Source organism: Humulus lupulus, chromosome 5, assembly GCF_963169125.1.
Source record: "Humulus lupulus chromosome 5, drHumLupu1.1, whole genome shotgun sequence".
Lineage (NCBI taxonomy): Eukaryota > Viridiplantae > Streptophyta > Magnoliopsida > Rosales > Cannabaceae > Humulus > Humulus lupulus.
This window is the reverse complement of record NC_084797.1, coordinates 196,734,254-196,754,885: the sequence shown is the minus strand read 5'-3', so window position 1 is coordinate 196,754,885 and position 20,632 is coordinate 196,734,254. Positions and strand designations below refer to the sequence as shown.

The window sequence follows — 20,632 nt, the reverse complement described above, 5'->3', positions numbered from 1 at the left end:
ATCATGATTTTTCATGAAAAAATGACTTTGCTCGATGGTGGTTCGATGGTAGCTCGATGGTGCTCGATGTAATTCTTGCAAGAAACATAATTTTTCACTCGGGTGTTCATTTGGAGTGATTGTTTTTTTTATTTTGGGTATTTTTTCAAGATCTACACGTTTAACATACTCATATGCACATTTGAGAAGTTTAAAACTTAAAAATATACCAAAAGATGCTTAAACATGAGGTATGTTTGCACTTTTGTATTGTTTACAAGTGTTACACTTCACAAATGTGCATATGAACATGTCAAACGTGTAAATCTTGAAAAAATGCCCAAAATAAAAAAAAATCACCCCAAACGGACACCCGAGTGAAAAATTATGTCTCTTGCAAGAATTACATCGAGCACTATCGAGCCACTATCGAGCTGCCATTGAACCACAATCGAGCAAAGTCATTTTTTCATGAAAAATCATGATTTTGAAGGTCTCATCGAGCACCATCGAACCACTATCGAGCTACCATCGAACCACCACCGAGCAAAGTCATTTTTTCATGAAAAATCATGATTTTGAAGGTCTCATCGAGCTGGCATCGAGCACCATCAAACCACCATCGAGTAAGGTTGATTTTCTGCAGATTTCAGAATTTCAGATCTGAAAAAAAAAATCGCAAAAAAAACTCAAAAATCATGTCTAAATCTGTTCGAAATATAATATTTAGTGTGGTGGTGGTATTGTGAGGTGAGAGAGAGTGAAATAAGAGAGAGAGAGAGAGGGAAGAGAGAAGAGAGAGAGAGAGGGAAGAGAGAAATGAGAAGTGAAAAGTGAGGAGGAAAGTGGAAAGGGCATTTTGAATAAAGTACCAAAAAATAACATTATTTTGAAATTTTTAATATGCATAGGATTTTTTTGTAATTATAAAAATTATCAAGCATACAAATTGAAATTTCCCTTTAATAAAGTAGCATATGCAAAATCCAAGCAACCCTTATATATGGGATTCAAAATGTATATCTTAATCTTTGTTTTACAAAAAAATATATAATGACTATCAATGTTGAAAGGCATAACATGGTTTCTAATTATGAGCTCCATACTGCTTTGGATTTCTTTATATATCAAAAAATTAAAGCTACGTATATGAACACCCATAAAATAAAAAATCAGCTTCATGAATAAAAAATGCAGCAACTCTTCATCGATTTTAGGTTCCCACAGTAGTTTTGGCTTGACCATTAGCTATCAACTCCTAGAAAAACTTTGTTGATTAGCAATCAAGATTTCTGAGCAACCAAACGAAAAGTAAATGAATAACAGAGCTGAGAACATTAAAAAAAAACTAATTAAAGGCATACCATATTAATGAAAAGATCCTTGATCATTTTTAGTTTCTATTCATCATTCATATATATATATATATACTAGATACAAATAACGTGCAATATACACATTTGCTTAGATTTAATTATAGAATTTATTAATTATTTTTATTAAATTTATATTAATATCAAATAAATATCTTATTTTAATTAAATAATTTATTTATTTTTGTTTAAGTTTATGTTTGTTCTAGTTTTTTAATTTGAGAGTGACAACAAAAGATTATATATTATATGTTTAATGTTATATTAAATATTGTACGTGGATTTTAAATTTAAGTTTCTTGCTAGTTTTTTTTTTTTTAAAAAATAATTTGTTGCTAATTGACAGTAGATTATATTATATGTTTAATATGATATTATTCTAATAAGTGAGTTTAAATTTTATTTAAGTTATAAAACGTATGATTTTATTATTTTTAAATAATTATCATTGTAAAATATTTAAAAAATATCCTATTTTAATTTGTTTGATTATTTATTATTTATAAATAATTATCATTGTAAAATATCTCAAAAATATACTATTTTGATTTTTTTTAATTATTTATTATTTTTAAATAATTATCATTGTAAAATATCTCAAAATATCATATTTTAATTTTTTTTAATTATTTAAGTTTAAATGTTTAAAAACTACCGTTAAATATAATAATATTCTATTAAATATAAGAATATTCCGTTAAAATTAACATTAAAAAAAATAAAAAAACCGTTCAAACCAAGAATTTCTGTTATCTACACACTTATTATATAGAAGAGATATAAGAATTTTCTTAGGCAGGGGCACCATTTTTTTCTTACAGTAGGATATTTTCTATTTTTGGTACGTAGAGAAATTATAACCCACATTTTTTGTATGATGGCGTACATTATAGTTATAATATGTATCCCACCAATTTTTTGGACATTTCGAATAATTTACAGTACCGAAATCAGAGTTCAAACAATTAGTTACACGCGGACCTGATTTTATTTATACACGTGGATAATAGACTGTTTGAACTCTGATTTCAGCACTGTAAACTATTCAGAATTTCTAAAAAAATTGGCGAGATATCTACTATAACTATCATGTACGTTGTCATACAAAAACATTGGGCTATAATTTCTCCAAGTACCGAAAATAGAAAATGCCCCTACCTAGGAAGCTCTCTATAAATCCCACAAAGGAACTTTAAAAGAAGAAAAATGAAAGCACTCACTGACATTTTGATAGAACAGAACAAATTACAAACCACAAACCATCATCCCAAACAAAATCAAAAATAGATTCATATACCTTAACAGAAGAAAAGATCCACCTCTATGAATGGTTACACCATTTCTTCATGGATCCAACCTTAACAATGCATATCCATAATTTGAAAGAATCCATGATGAGAAAAAGATTGAGAAAAAAAATCATATGAGGGAGAGACGATGAAAAAGATCAGGGAAATAAGAGAGGAAATGAGATAGAGGTGTACCTGAAGAAAGTTTGGCCGAAAAGAGCTTAGAAGCCATTGAAGCTTAAGAAAAGTCGATTTTTCTGTTTCTACGAGAAGATGAAGAGAGAGAAGAAATAAAAATAAGTTTTAAATTTTTTTAAAAGTAAGAAATTATTATTTTCAAAACTTCATAATTTTCTTTTATAAAAAAGGTGAAACTAACTTACCGAACAAGTTTTCGCAGATTGTTTTCAACGTTCTAATTATTTAATAAAAAAATTATTTATTTAAGAGTTATTGAATGGGCCCATAGAGTTTGATAATGTACTTTAAAAGAAAGGATAAAAACTTCATTGGGAGTGCTCCAAAATTAGATATAAATTTGATTTAAAAACAAATTTAGATAATTACGTAATACAATTTTTTTGGCACTTACTAACTATAACTAAAATGAAATAACAAAAACATGGTATTTAAAAATTTATGTTTATTGAATTAAGATTTCAAGTAGATGTTAATTTTTTGGTTATGAAATATTAAGAAAAATAACTAAAATAATAATTTTTTTTTATGTTAAACAAAGTAATTAAAATGTCAAAAATTAGTACAATGATTTATATTTTCATTAACAATTTGAAAATGTTTATTTTTATATTTAAATTAGTAAATAAGTTATTTATATTTATGTTTATAAGTGTAAAAAAATTATATTTATGTTTACATTTGAAATTGTGAATAAGTAGTTTGCAATTATGCTTAAGTTAGTTTACACTGATAGATAAATTTAATTTTGTTTTTATGTTTTGAATTGAAGTGACCCACAAGTAATGAAGTTCGCATACAAAAATGGGATTTTAGCACTATTGTCTCTTAGATATACGCAGATTGTCATTTTTGTCCTTGAGTTTTTTTCTAAGCAATCATATCTTTATGTTTATCAAATAATGACAATTAAGTCCAATTACTCAAATTCCATTTGATTTTTAACCGAAACGAACTGAATTTAATTAAATAATAAAAATTAAATAATTATTTCTAAAATACTATTTTAAATAATAAAAAACTAAAAAGAAAAATTTCTAATAAAAAAAATAATACAATTAATTTACCGTATCAACTTCTACTTCAAGTTTTAATAATCAAAGCCCAACTCAAAGAAAACTCAATATTACTTTTGAGAGATCAAGAAAAACAAAGATCGAAATTGTGAGAATGATAGATTGAGAAATAGAGAGAATGAGAGAGGTACGAGTGAAGCAGCACGGTTGGTCCAACAGGGTGAGTGAGGTTGATAAGGCGAGGCATGGGAGTCTAAAATGGCACAACAAGGCGAGGTGAGGCGTGGACATCTAGGATGGTGAGGTGATGCATGGGTTGGTCGGTGAGGGGATGCATTGGTTGGCCAACGAGGTGAGGTGCGAGGCAGAGCACCATCATCAGTAGAAGAACCATAAAAGGTTTAATTGTACCAATGATTAATAGTTGTGAAACCACAAAGAGAAAATAAATGAAAGTAAACGAAATTGTATTTTTGCTAAGTGAGTTTACAAAAGGGGAAGCTAGCCTTATATAGGCCTCAAGTACAGAGTGTAACCAAAAATAAAAACTTGATTAACCACTAATCACGATGTTAAACAAAATGAACAACCCCCTAACTAACTTAACAATTCTAACAGAATCCTATAACTAATAGCCCTTATTAAGATGGAGTGTACAAATTTGTGGCATCCATTTGGATACATTATAATTGAAGAAAGTTGGGAACAATGCTTTGGTGAAGATGTTAACTAGGTTGTTCTTGGAGGGGACATGAATCATCTTTAAAGTGTCTTTGGTTACTTTCTCTCTAACGATGTGACAATCAATATTAACACGCTTGATGTGCTCATGGAAGACTGGGTTCTTAGAGATGTGGATAGCAATACTGTTATCACAATATAAGATAGCTGGTTATGAATGATTAACACCAAAATCTTTGAGAATAGTTTGAATCCAAGTAATTTCACAAGTGGCATTGGCCATAGCTCAATATTTACAATGGATTGATTTTTTTTTTATTTCCATGAGACTAGTGAGTTACCAATAAACACACAGCAGAAAGAGATAAAACTTCTTGTATCCAAACATGTACCCCAATTAGTATCAGCAAAAACTTTGATTTGTAAGGCAGCATGATTGAAGTTGGTTTCTGCATAGGCTAAAATCTGAGTTGACGATGTGGTATGAAAAAGAAGACCTTGTCCAGGATTGACTTTTAGATATTGAAGTAATTTGTGAGCTGCATTTTAATTAGGAACCCGATGAGTTGATAGATTTTGGCATAGTATATTTATTGCAAAAGTGATATCATGTCAAGTGATTATTAAGTAAATTAATTTACCAATGAGACTTACAAAGGTTGTAGGATCATAAATGAGTTCTACTTCATCTTTACTAAGTTTTAAGTCCAATTCCATAAGTGTTAAGGGTGGTTTAGCTCCTAAATACCCTGTTTCAGTAAGAAGTTGGAGAGTAAATGGTCGTTGAGATACTGAAATACCTACTTTGGACCGAGCGATTTCTAGATCAAGAATTTTTTTAATGGTATAAGATCTTTGAGTTTAAAAGTTTTGTTGAAAGTAGATTTGAATTGTTGAATAGCTTTGTCATTGCTGCTAATAATGATAATATCATCCACATAGATGAGTGCAGCACACCAATTATTTTATTGATTTGTGTGCTTTATTTTATTATTAATTGTTTAAGTATTAGGAATTTACTTTTATTCTTTGAATTTTTTGGTAGAAATTATGTGAATTAAAATTTGTTAATTGTTTTATCTTGTGAGTTTTTTAGTTTTGGTTATGTGCACCAAGGTGCATGGTTAGTAGAAATGCTCCCTAGCAATTATGTGTGTGCCTGTGTATGGTTGCATGGTGATCATACAATAGTTAGTTCCCATGCATTATTCTAGACTATTCTTCATTTATGGTTTAGTTCCTTTTTTTATTTAATTAATTAAGAAAAGAGAAAATTAGAAGACAAATGGTAAGAATAGAGATAGAGGGTGGCATGCGTATGAACAAGGAAGGGATGATATTTCCTTAATAATCATTTGTCATCTTTTATTGATTGGAAATTAGAGAAATAGAATAATGGGTAAGTAATTTATTGGATTTGAATGCTATCAGTAGTTATTAGTTGTGAGCAAGTGGGAATTGGACAATTAAATGGGCAAGTGCCACTAGCTCAACTAGCATCCCCAGCTGCACCAACTATGGATTTAGCTGCAGAAGTAGCAAGGTTGAGAGAACAATTAAGGCAAAGGGATGAAGAGTTGGCCCAAGTCTGACAAGTACCCCAAGCACCGTTGGCACAGCCTGAGCCTCCAATACCACCACCTGCACCATTACCAATGGCCTACGATTTTAAGCCAGTCTATGAAAGATTTAGGAAGCAAGCCCCACCTAACTTCGAAGGGAAAGTCAACCCTATGTTAGCGGAAGATTGGTTGAAGTCAGTGGAGGCTATCTTTGACCATATGGAGTTGAATGACCATCAGAGGGTTTCGTGTGCATCTCACATACTCAAAATGGATGCAAGGATGGGATGTGGTGAAGTAGACCCGTGCCCTACATACTATGACCTGGCAGATTTTGTGCAAGCATTTATAAAAAAAGTATTACAGTGCAACTGTACTGGCAACCAGGGTTGATGAATTTGTGACCTTGGTTCAGGGAAGCCTTTCTGTCACCGAATATGCCTAGAAACTTCATAGGTTGGCAAGGTTTGCACCCGAGATAGTACCAACTGAGGCCATGCGAGTCCAAAGTTTTGTGAGAGGACTAAAGCCCATGATTGCGAGGGATGTGAAGATGACCAATGCTGAGGTGGTTAGTTACGTTGATATTTTGGATAAAGCTTTTTATGTAGAATACTTAGAGGACCGCATATGGAAGGATAGTGCTGCAAGAATGGAGGCCAATAGAGACAAGGGATTCCATGAGAGCAATAAGAGAAAGCCCCTAAGAGACAGAGCAGTGGCAATGACAAGAGGCCTAGACCCCGACCCTGAATTAAAACAATCACAACAACAGTAACCACCTCAACATCCATAACAGTCACAAAAATGGTCATAAACGCAGAAATCACCAATACCACAAAGTTGAATACCCTACCTGCCCCAAATGCTCGTGCCGACATCTAGGAGACTATCAAGCAAGCACCAACAAATGTTCCATCTGAAGAAGGATTTCCCACAGTGGAGAGCTGGAGCAGAGCAGGGCAATAATGGCAATCTAGTGCTAGCCAAAGTCTTTGCTTTGACTAAAAAGGAAGCATCCAATAGTAATACCGTCGTCCCAGGTCAACTTCTTATTTTTGGTTTGATATGTAGAGTCCTCATTGATTTTGGAGCGACTCACTCTTATGTTGCTATAAATGTAATTGATAAATTGGGTTTGCCTTGTAAGCTGTTTGAGCATAGTTTTAGTACCATGATACCATCGGAAGACATTATGTCGTCAACTAGGTGGTTACAGTCAGCTTCCATAGTAGTTGAGGGTAAAGAGTGCCCAATAAACCTCATAGAGTTAGACATACCAGATTATGTTGTTATACTTGGCATGGACTGGTTAGCCAAATATGGAGCAATGATAGACTGTCGGAAAATAACAATAGAGTTCAGACCGAGGAAGGGGAACTCTTTTCTTTGAAGAGAGAAGTGACGGGATTTCGTAGACCTATCATATCCGCATTAGAAGCTCGGAACATGATGTAACATGGGCGTACAACAATTTTGGAAAATGTTATGGATAAGTCTAAGGAGACTGAGCTGAAACCAGAGAATGTTCACATTGTTTTTGAGTTCCCGGAGGTGTTTCCTAAGGACTTACTAGGTTTACCCCCAGATAGAGAAATATAATTTGTGATCGAACTTGCACCACAAACAGCACCAATATCCAAGGCACCCTATCGAATGACACTTGTAGAGTTGAAAGAACTCAAGACCGAGCTACAGGAATTGTTAGAAAAGGGGTGCATACGACCTAGTCATTTGACATGGGGAGCACCAGTTGTTTGTGAAAAAGAAAGACAAAAGTATAAAAATGTGCATCGATTACCGAGAACTCAATAAGGTCACGATTAAGAACAAATATCCTTTGCCTAGGATAGACGACCTCTTTGACCTTGAAGAAATGCATTGTTGATGTCCATTTGGTGGAGACTCCAATTATTTAAAGCAGCGAGAGCAAGTAAAATTTTGAGGGTATTGAACTTTGCTACAGGTGCATATGTTTGAAGATTTTCTATCCCGTGCTTTTGAATAAAGCTTTTTGAAACTAAACAAGGTTTGTATTTTTCAATATCTCCATTGGGTTTATATTTTACTTTATAGACCCATTTACAACCAATTGGTTTGTGTCCAAGTGGGAGTTGGGTAACAATCCAAGTTTGATTTTCTTCTAAAGCTTGAAGTTCTGTTTGTATAGCTTGTTGCCATTTAGGCTTCGCATCAACTTCAAAATATTTTTGTCGTTTATAGATTGTGTTTGCACTCAATACATCAATACGAAAGTGGGAATATAATTATAAGTAATGATTGTTATTATTGATTAGATGTCTAGTAGAGGTTGGAGCTGAAATGAGATTACAAAAATAGTCATTTAGATGAGTTGGTTTGGAAACTTTTCTTCCAGTTTTTGTAATAAACTCAAAGGTTCAGTGAGGTTGGTTAATGTCTTTAGTGTGTAATATAAAAATATTTTTGGTGTTTCCAAACATGGAAATATTAGGAAAAAAAGATTTCATAGAATAGTACATCTCTTGAATTGAAAATTTGATTTGTTTTCAAATCAAGTAGTGTGTAGGATTTCATACTTTCGGAATACCCTAGGAAAATACAGGCCCTTGATTTAGGTGTGAACTTGTGTCTTGAATTATTAAGTGTAGGTGCATAAGATAAAGCATCCATAATTCTTAAGGTGGTCATTAACATATTAATTATTGAAAAGTAACTCAAAAGAAGACTTGCCTTTGAGTGAAGCATTAGGTGTCCTGTTTATAAGGTAAGTACCAATTCGCGCATTATATGACCAATATTGTAATGGTAGATGAGATTGAAAGAGACGTGCTCTAGCAATATTCAAAATGTGTTGATGTTTTCTTTCAACGTCATTTTTTTTAAGGCCTATCACAAGAGTGATAATGAATGATGTCTTTGTTAGCATAAAAGACAACGCGATTGAGTTCTATTGCATTATCACTTCGAACATCTTTGATATTAGCTGTAAATTGAGTGTTTACAAGAGAAAAAAAATTGAGAATAATATCTTGAACATCAGATTTAGCCTTAAGAAAATATGTCCAAGTGTGAAAGAGGAAAAACAAGTAAAACCATGGAAAATGTGGTGTGTAACACCATTATAAATAATCAAACTTGGACCAATATAGTTTTTACTAGAGAAATTGGATAACGTGGACCAATCAGAAGTTGTCAAATAGGCACTAACCTAGCAGCTAACAACGAGGTATCTACGGCTGCCAAGAAAGTATGACGGAATGTATTTTAGCCGCTGAAAAAAAAAGAATCAGGTATTTAAGTGCCACAATATGTAAAAATTAGGTTTTCTTTTACAAATACCCCTTCAATAAATATAGTTTTTTCTAAACTTAATATTTAAAGTTATTCGAATCAATTAATCTAATAATATTTTTATTACAAAGACAAAAAATGAAGAAGAGTAAAGTTTTTATATTAAAAGTGTAAAACAAATAAATTAGTATATTATTTCAAAAATAGACTGAGTGTGTACAAAAAAATGTGGGATTGTTGAGTTTGAAGAAGAATGTGGAAAGTTTAAGTTTGAGAGACAAACAACAAGTGGAACAGGAACATGATGAGAATTACCCTCAAACTCTACAATTGTTTCACAAGCACTACACACTTTATCACACATTATTTAGCTCGTGATGAACTTTGAGGACTGTTATGAATATTTTGTCACGACTCCTGGGCACTCCCTTAGGATATTGGGCACATTTTAAACACCTTCTCTTATGGTAGTAGTCTGTCAACATGTCAAGTACTCTATTGCGTTGATTCCATTTTTGTTGATATCTTTAATGGATGTTGATTACTCTCTTGGGCATTCAACTTTTGAAACATTCTTCTAAGTGCTTGATTTATAAATGGCATGTGCCTTTGTGGAGCAGGTCTGAAGTTCGAGCATGCATCTTTGTACTCACTTGAAATTTCAGCAATAATTGATGCCCTTATTCATTTTAAGAACACTTATTGGTATTCATATTTGAGTATACTAATTGGCACTTCTCATGGATCATAATTACTCTCCTGGGTTTTCAACTTTTAGAATACATTACTGGGTACTCAATTTTAGAATACACTCTTTTGTTCTCAACTTTTGACCTTCATCTTCTTTGGTAACACCTTCTTGGGTGCTCAACTTGTGGAGCACCCTTTTTGGAAATATATTTGTTAATCTTGCTACTGAGTGCCCAAAATCTGGAGCACCCTTCTGGGTGTTTGAATTCTAGACCTTGAATACTCTCTTGGGTGCTTAGCTCATGGAACATACTCTTAGGTGCTCGTTGCTTTCTTTATTTTTTGTTATTATTTTTATAAAAAATTTAAATCCTTAATTCTCCTCGATTGTAAGTTAGCTACTCTACCTTGCTCACGCTGCCTCCTTCAATTATTAAGATGGTTGCAAAGGTCTTGGTCCCATCTCCTTGAGCTTGACCACTTTATCAGTTATTAACATATTGATTGAGTGCTCTATTCATATTGTTAGTCTCATCATCTCCACCAACCCTCATGCAGGAAAAATGTGACTAACTTTCAAAACGTCATTTTTTTCTATTGGCATGACAATTTTGTTGACCATCTTTATCATTGTTGTTACTGTTCAACGCGTGTTCATGATTTAGAGTATGAGGAAATGAGGCTGCTCAAGAAGTTCTACTCGAAAATGAACATCTAAATTCACTCGTATAGTAGGATTTCTTGGAGCAAGTCCCAGGGCCTCCTCTAAAGCTGCAACAATATTGGCTTTGATTCGCTTTGTCAACATATCAAAATCAAGTTGGTAAATGTAATGCACTACTACTCAAAGACCATTACACTGTGTATTTTAAATAGTAGTAGACTTGCTAAACGAGTCATTTGGCCATAACCATGTAACTAAACGTGATTAATGGTTTAGGGTTAATATTTTTGGTCAAAGGTATAATTGTTTCACTAAAACATTTACTTATATACATGGGATCTCAAACTACATTGAAAAAAGTTAATTACAATTGAAAAGTTACAACCAGTCGACCTAAGCGACAGAATAGTGTTTGACCCTAGTTCCCCTGAGAAACCCTGGCCGTGGTAGTCGAGCAGCCGCATATGTACTATGAATATGGAATAATTTCCCTTAAAGCATCCCTCAGTGAAAGTGCGAAGACGCTAGGCGCACATCTCCCTCTGCTCGTTCTCATCTCCTTCGGACTTCTCATGCGAAGATGCTAGGCGCGCCTCTCCTTAGACCAAGGGCCTCGCATAGCGAGGCCCAATCCCCATGTTCATGCCCTCAGACTCCTCGTGTGAAGATGCTAGGCGCGCATCTCCCTCGGCCAAGGGCATCGCATAGCGAGGCCCAATCCTCGTACACATGCCTTCAGACTTCGCACACAAAGACGCTAGGCGTGCATCTCCCTCGGCCAAGGGCCTCGCATAGTGAGGCCCAATCCCTATGCGCATCTCCTTTGACCAAGGGCCTCGCATAGAGAGGCTCAATCCCTATGCACATTCCCTCGGACTCCTCGTGCGAAGACGTTAGGCGCGCTTCTCTCTCAGCCAAGGGCATCGCATAGCGAGACCCAATCCTCGTACGCATACCTTCAGACTTCTCGCACGAAGATGCTAGGCGTGCATCTCCCTCGGCCTAGGGCCTCATTGCGAGGCCCAATCCCTATGCACATGCCCTCGGACTCCTCATGCGAAGGCGCTAGGCGCGCATCTCCCTTGGCCAAGGGCCTAGCATAGCGAGGCTCAATCCTCGTGTGCATGCCTTCGAACTCCTTGTGTGAAGACGCTTTGGCAGGCACATAGATGTGCCACCCCCTCGAACAAGGGCCACACATAGCGAGGCTCAACCTTCTTACACCCTCACATCTCGACCTCTCACAACATACTTTCCCATACTTAGAAAAATATACAGAAGCTTGGAGGGAATTTATGTCTTGGAAATGATAGAAGGACCATCAGGTACAAAGCACTTGTACGAGTATGGGGTATACAACCATAAAGATAACAAATGTGTGATTCTGACATCCATATCCGACGAGTAGTGGCCACACGAATTAGTACGAGAAGTGGTAGCATGTCCTGCATACCCTTGACCATGTGTCAAAGCCGACACCACGACTCTCTGAACCACTACGTCCTGCACCATTATCCTGACAATGTACCTACATACGATCTTGTCCTTTGGGACCACTTTGTATCAGGGACCATTAGAGCTCAACTATAAATAAACTTCGACCCCTCAAACTAAGGGGTTGAAAAATTCTTTGTATTCTTAGAAAATTAAGGAATATACGTGTATCGACCCAAATTTCCTAATAAAGCTTAGGGCCTTGATTAGGGGGCCAGGATGGCAAATTTTGGAATTATATGATTATATGATATTTATGTGTATCATTATGTGATTATGTTAGTTATATCATAATATGACTTTATATGCATGTATAGGTGTATTAAATATGCATGTGGACCCATTTCTCTTTAATTGGGTAATTTTCATAATTTGGCCCGTTTTGGGTATATTTGGCGTATAAGTGGTATGTGTGTGATACTTAATTATTATTTGGTTATGCTTGGGTTACTCAACACGAGACGATCCTAGGAGGCAAGCTAGTGGGAAAGTCACAACGGGATCCATACTTGACTCGGAGTAAGTCAATGGGTATTTAGCACATTACCGGGATATTGGGTAATAGCAATAAATATTTGGTGATAAATTGGGAGTTAGTGAGATCAGGGGGAAATTCTGGGAATTTTGACTATTTTACCCCGGGCGCTGTTTTTTGGACCTCGAGCATTAGGATTTTCTTGAGGTTACTTAAGCTTGAAGTAACCTATCAGAATAATAAAAGAACGTTCAGAACGCTCTCTCTCTCTCTCTCTCTCTCTCTCTCTCTCTCTCTCTCTCTCTCTCGTTCCCTTTTTGACACTCGTTCGCATTTTCAAATGAAACTTGAGTTTTAGGACTCAGATTCAAGCAAGGATCAAGGCATAGCGATTCTAGAGAAGATTAGAAGCTTATTAGTCGGAGGATTTAGTTGGGAAACGATTCAATATGAGGTAATCCAAGTTTTAAATTCTAAGTTTTTAAAGATTTTAAGCTTTGATTGGATTTTATGTTTTGATGAGTTTTTGGATGAATTGAAGCTTGAGTTTTATTGGTGTTGGATAATTAGAATGTTTGGGAACTTTGATTTTGGGATTTGGATATGTGTGGATAGGTTTTTGGATGATTTTAAGTGGGAAAAATCGTAGGAAATGGCTGATTTCGTGGTCAAGTCGCGACCTTGTTCTAGCAAGTCGCGACTTGGATGAAGCCAGAAGCTAGGAGAGATCTGCCTGGGGGGTGCACCATGACCCAAGGGGGGCCAAGACGCTGCCCACACCCTAAAGCCCAGGCAATTTCTCTCTGACTTGGGGCAAGTCGCGACTCTAAGGGCTAGGTCGCGACTGGCTTGTGCATTTTTTCCTAGATTTGGTTTTTAAACGTCGGAACTTAATTATAAGTGCTTGGGATCGATCCTACTACCCAATTGAGTAGGATTCGACATCCCAGAGGCTAGGTTTGGGTCTGGAAGTATTTATTTACTCATTTTTTATCAGGTTTTATATTATGGTTGTGACTAGGTTATCGCTAGGGGCTTGGAAAAAAGATCGTGCTTGAGGATCGTTTGTTGGTAGCCTGTGCTTGGACCAAAGGTAAGAAAACTACACCCAATATGTGATGCATGTGATGCATAAGATAGATGTGATTAGGGCATGGCATGAATGTTGAATATGAGATTGATTAGAGCTTGAGTCTCTGTAAATGTGCATGATCATAATTATGCTAGTGAATGTTGAGTAAGCATGCTGAATGCCTTATATTTGGATATTTGACATATGATATATGCCTGGGTGCATTGCTTATTTGTGAGTGGCACTGACTCATTAGTTAGAAACAACATGCGTCATATGGAATGGACCTATGAGTCAAGAGCAACATAAGTGTATTGAACGCAGGGCTGAAATGATTAGATCTAATCAACATGAGCATGAAATGCTTGACCGACCCCAAGTTCGATGAAAACTAAAAGAGATTGTCTAGTCTTAACGCTAGTTATGTAGAGCCAAAAGGCTCAGGTGACTGAACGTCACATGGCTTAGGGTGCAGAGCCCTAGAGATAGACTTATTAGTCATCTATTGAGAGTATGACTTAATAGTCACTTATCTGATTAGGGTGCGGAGCCCAAGTGCGTGACTCATTAGTCACTTATCTGATTAGGGTGTGGAGCCCAAGTGCGTGACTCATTAGTCACTTATCTGATTAAGGTGAGAGCCCAAGTGTGTGACTCAGTAGTCACCTATACAGTGTGTGACTCATTGGTCACCTATTCAAAGATGAACTCAATAGTCATCTATACAAGGCGCAGAGCTTCGTAATCATTTATTTGGATTTGCTTGCATGCATGAATATGGCTATTATTCCTAGGCATGCCTATTATGATTCAGTGATATGTTATTACCTGTTCATGAGCATATTGAGTTTTCTTGTTGAGCTTTGGCTCACGAGTGCTATGTGGTGCAGGTAAAGGCAAAAGAAAGATGGACCATCCTAGAGTTGGAGAGCTTAGGTGACGATGTGTACATATGCAACTGTTCGACCATCACGACCGAGGGTTTAATCCTATTTTGCTACTTAGGTCAGTTGATTGTAATTAACCTTTAAAATATATTTTGGGATCTCGGTGCATACAGTAAATGTTTTAGTGAAATGTTGTATATTTGACCAAAAATTTTAACCCTAAACCGTTAATCACACTTAGTTACATGATTATGGCCAAATGACTCAGATAGCGAGTTTAGCACTGTTTAAAATGCACAATGTAACAGTCCCTGGGTAGTAGGGCGTTACAATACGATTTTTGCTCCATTATTTTTTTGCATCATTCTCCTTCAAGTTCTTTCTATCTTCTTTCTACATAGTTTCTGCAATACACTTTGAGTTTTCTGATCCTATATCGTTGACGAGTTCTCACCTTCAACGCATACACATCGTCACTGAAGCTCTCAAACTCAAGGATGGTCCGACTTTCTTTTCCCCTTACTTTCACCACATAGCACCCATGAGCCAAGACTCGTCAAGAAAACTTAAACATGCTCATAAGCAGTTAATAACATGTTACCAAATCATAATAAGCATACCCAGCAGTAATAACCCTACTCATGCATGCAAACCATTCGTATAAATGACTACAACATCATATGGGGCCAATTTCCCTAGATAAATTATCAATGAATCATACTGAGGCCCATTGCCCAAAATACATGATTAATGAATTATACTGGGGATCAGCACCCGCATACGTGATTAATAAATCATACTGGGGCTCAACGCCCTAGTATATGGGACTAATGAGTCACCCCGAGGCCCTTTGCCCTATCCTCTGTATAACCAGCCTTGGAGCTGGCCTAGCGTACCTGGCGCTTTAGTTTTCCCACAACCAAAAGGTCGATCAAGCTTATGATGTGCTCCTAGTTAGGCTAATCATATCGACCAACGCTCAGTGCGCTATTGTCTCCCTTGACTTATAAGTCAATGCTTTCAACCAACACTCAGCGTGCTTAAGCCGTTCTTGACTTATAAGGATGTAGGACTAATAAGTTACCCTGGGGTCCATTGTCCTATCCTCTATATAACCAGCCTTGGAGCTGGCCCAGCGTACCTGGCACTGAGTTTTTCACGACCATTGGGTCAGACAAGCGTATGATACGCTCCTAGTTAGGCTAACCATATCGACCAGTGCTCAACATGCTATTGCCGCCCTTGACTTATAAGTCAATGCTTTTCTCAATAAGATAATGCAGACAAGCATATATCAAATATCAAATATCCAGATAACGAGCATTCAACATGCTTAATCAACAATCACAAGCATAATCATAATCATGCACATTCTCAAAGGCCCAAGCTCTGATCAAATCTATATTCAACATGATCACTTATATCACGTATTGGGAGCAGTTTTCTACCTTTGGTCCGAGTGTATGAAATTAAGCAAGCAAGCACGACCCCCGAGAACGATCCTCTCTTGGGCCCTAGCACTAACCTAGCACAACCCACAAATAACAGTCTCATTACTATTCGATTCCATAATGGAACCCCGGGACCAATCCCGTGCTCTCGGGACCTCCGATTCCCCCAAATAGGGTGGTGAAATCGTCCCCCAAGCCCCTGGGCCTATGCCCCAAAAATGCAAAATAACGGCCCCTGAAAATGGCCTGGCACCGCGGCACAGCCCTATAGGTCCCGCGACATACAACCAGGCCTCTACCCTGGAACATCCCAGCGCTGCAGCTTGGAAGAACAACGCTGCGATGCCCCTATGCGAGCCCAGAAAAATTGGGGTTTTCCACCATTTTTCCCCAAGCCAAAGCTCCTAAACTCTCATCTCAAACTTGCCTTAAAGTCCCAAATGAGTCTAAAACTCCACACAATGCATCATAAGTAGTACAAACTCCTCAAAAACCAAACCCAATCTCTAACCCAAATCAAAACCTAAACATTGGTTTAGAACTTTGCTAAAACTTAAACCACTGCAAGGATCCTCAAAAAAACAAAGCATAAATTTACCTTAAAGAAGAGTCACGACCCTTATGTTGTTCAACTTTAATCCTATCTTCAACCCCCCTCTATTCCCAAGCCTTTCTCCTTAACAAAGATCAAACTTCTCCAAAGCTTCAAGAGGTAGAGAGAGAAACATGAGAAAGAGTGTGTGAGGTGTTGAGATTGTTTTCCCTTTGCTCTGTTTCCTTCCCCTAAAGTAAGCTAGTGACTAAGTCACTCTCTTGGCATGAAAAGACCAAATTGCCCCTTGCCCAATAGCTTACTCCCTAATGCTCTTGAGGGCAAGACCGTCTTTAGCTACTTTTCCCCGTTAATCATAATTAACATCTCCCAAATTCCTGTTATCTCCAATATCCTCGAATTGACACTAAATAATTTTCCATTACCCAATAAATCCCGGTAATGTAATAATTTACCAAAATACCCCTAGATTCACTCCGAGCCAGGTACTTGACCCCGTTATGACTAAACCGCTAACTTGCTCCCTAGGATCGTCTCGTGTCAAATAACCCAAATATATCCACATAATGATGTGGTTTCACACATATATCACATATATGCCAAATATACCCATAACGAGCCAAATTATGAAAATTGCTCTTTTAAACAGAAACTGGCCCACATGCATATCAAGTCATATTATAATATAACTCACATAATCATATAATAATACACATATATATCACATAGACACATAATTTCCATAATTTGTCATCTTGGACCCTAATCAAGGCCCTAAGCCTTATTAGGTAATTTGGGACGTTGCAATAAACTTAAAGAAACAAACATATAAACACCTTAAAGTTCCCCCCAAAAATGCTTAAAATGGCCAAAAATGATACACTATCCATGGAGGACCGACTGCTAGTGACTGACTGGTTGATCTATTCTCTAAAAATTGGTCGACTAATAAGGGCACTAGAGGTATGATTCTAGATCGCGACTTTTTAAGCTTTTCAGGCAAAAAAACGTGTTCCTAATCTTATACATGATTTTATCCTCAAAATTCAATCTTAAATACTCTATAGAACATAGAAAACATGAAATAAGCACACTAATATGCTTTCTAACCCAAATCAACACAAGAATTACTAAATCATTTGAAGAAATTCAGTCAAAAATTTGAAACCTAAGTTTTCTATCATGATGAACATCAATGGCAATTCAACATCATAATCACCAATCATGAATCAACATGATGTTTTGATACCACTTGTCGGAATTAAATACACACAATTAATATCACAGACAAATAACATGTTTAATCCTTAACGACATACAAGCCAAAACAGAGATTTATATATCTTGAAGAACATGGTAAAATGTAAGTAACACCTAGGATTGTATGTCATTATGGATTAGGGATGTTCATCAAATTACCCACACTACAGCAAAATATGAAGTTTGGAACCTTTCACAGTGTGGTTGCAGATTGTATTTTTTTTTCAAACTGCGTTGTGCAGTGTGCGGTTAGAAATTTTGTAATCACAGTTCAAATCGTACCGCGTTGTTATAAATGTTGGGAAATGAGTAGTCACCACCCTAATTTTACAACTCTAAACAGTAAGTACAATGTAAATATCAAAAGTAATAGCACAAAAGAAGATGGAAAACTCAAAAACGAAACCAAAACTTCCTATCTCAGAGATACCAAAATCCTTGCAACAAAGCTTGCCCCAACGAGAATCATTATCCAAATTCTCTATTCCAAGTGTTTCCCAAGTTGCTTGAAGCTTGTATAATAGTGAAATGAGAATTGTGATCCAACAAGCACTGAAAATCACACAAGTCAAGCAATTCTTGGTGATTTTCTTAGAGAGAAAGTGTGTTCTTGAGAGTTGGAGAGAAAGAGGTTAGAGAAAGAATTGAAAAGTATGATCGATTCCTATCAAGTGTAATTGGCCCCTTTTATAGTGTAAGCATCGCCATTAAATCTAACCAATATGATTAAAACTTTTAGGTGTTAAATTGGGAGGAAATAAAACGTATTTTCCACATCAGGAACAGGCGACATGTTGCCTGTTGTATGGCGTTGCTGGTCACAGGCGACATATTACATGTTGCTTTTTTTGCCTTGCGCATGTTTTATGCATGGGATAGGCAACATGTCGCCTTGTGACCTGCAACATATCTCCTAACCTCTCGTCGAGATACTTAAGATTGACCTTAAATAGCTCAAATTACTCCCAAACTTTGTAGGCATGCTTTGATACCTCATTCTATTACTTTATACCTAAAAATGTAATTTTTAAATGCATACAAATCAAACTCTAATTTCACACCTCTACTATGTGAAATCGTTAAGAATTTTATGTCACATTGTGTAAACCCATTTAGGCTTTGTGTTTAACCAATCCTAACAATAAATATATCAATTTTTTGTATATTTTTTTTGTTTTTCCATATAAACTTAAAGCAACCCATAATGTTCATTAGTTTAACCATATAAACTAAAAGTTTGATAATTTTCTCATATTTTAATGGTGTTGCTGAAACCTTATTATGTAGAAACTTTAATTTTGATTATAAACATTCCTCGTGTTCAAACTTTGGTTGTATTGTTGAACTTAAAACTTTGATTATATTATTGAAACTTGAAAGATTTGTTATATTATTAAGGTTTAATGTTGTATTTTTTCATGTTTAATGATTGTCGTGAATATTCAACTTGAATATTGGTGAATTATTTGAAGTTAGTTGTAAACCACCCACATTGCTATTGTGGTGCAGGCTCTTTGATATCATACATAGTGTAGGTGTAATTTGAAAAATAGCTCAAATTGCATATGCAATGCGATTTAAAAAAATGGCAAAAAATTGTACTATCTGCGCCACGAACAACACCCTATTGTGAATAAGAAACTTACTGGTTTCTATTGTTGTCATGGATCTTTCAGAGACAAAGCACTCAATCTTCTAAGGATGTTATATAAAAAAATGCACTATTTCTCTAAATGAAAAGAAAGAGCGATGTTTTGTGGATATATCAAGATGATAACTTCTCAAGGACCGCAACACTTTTTAAATGTCCTTCTTGTCAATCTACGAATTAACCTATCATTAATTGATAATTTGACAAGTGGGGTTTCTACACATTATATGTAATATTGGCATTTCTGCAAACCCACTTTACAAATCGTATACGATCACTTTAATTTGGTTTGAACCTTTACGAAATAGCTAATCCATATGTTATGTTGCCCAAATGTTAAAAAATTGCTAACATACAAAACATTTTCTGACTTAATTTTACATTTTGACTACAAATTTAAAATTATATATATTGTAAAAAAATGAATAAAATAGAAAGTATTTTTGTTTTTGTATTTAAAACTCAAAATTACATGAAGACTTTTCAATAAATAAATCAGTTTAATTTGAATCTTCATCAACACACACCCAAATTTTGTTTTCATGGGCCAGGACGAACACTTCACGACACGATGAAAGAATGTGAAAATTACATCTAGTATCTAATTTAAGTTAACATCTTTAATTTTTATCCACTTTTTAAAACTCTTAGATTAATACCCAAACTATTAATGACACTACTCATTATTCAGTGGTCTAGTGGAACTGACAATGAAATATTATTTTAAGAGAGAAGTAAATGACACGACAGAGACAAAGATTGAGATTTTTACATTGGACTTCTAATAGTGTTTTAAGGGTAATATGAGAAATGTGCTTAAAAAAGTGGGTAATATTCAACTAAATATTATTAGTAGCTATTTTTAGTTAACTAATCCTAAAACTGAGTATTTTTCAAGTTATCCCCGAAGGAATTGCTTATCAATAAACTAGTTTGCATGGTGGGTTTTATATCAAAACGCTGAGAGCCTTTTAGTATATATAAACAAATAAATATATATTATTGGTCTCCTTCCTTTGTAATCAATTTTAGTGGCAACTAACTTTTGACTCGAAATGTACCCT

General features: G+C 35.5%; 1 long non-coding RNA gene across 1 annotated transcript; it reads right to left on the bottom strand.

Moving 5' to 3' along the window:
- Positions 1–326: 326 nt before the first annotated feature.
- Positions 327–2,915, bottom strand: LOC133833907 (uncharacterized). Its single transcript, XR_009893202.1, has 3 exons — positions 2,837–2,915; positions 2,650–2,709; positions 327–642 (listed from the first exon to the last, which is right to left on the bottom strand). It is a non-coding gene; the product is annotated as an uncharacterized LOC133833907 (long non-coding RNA).
- Between the last annotated feature and the right edge of the window lie 17,717 nt (positions 2,916–20,632).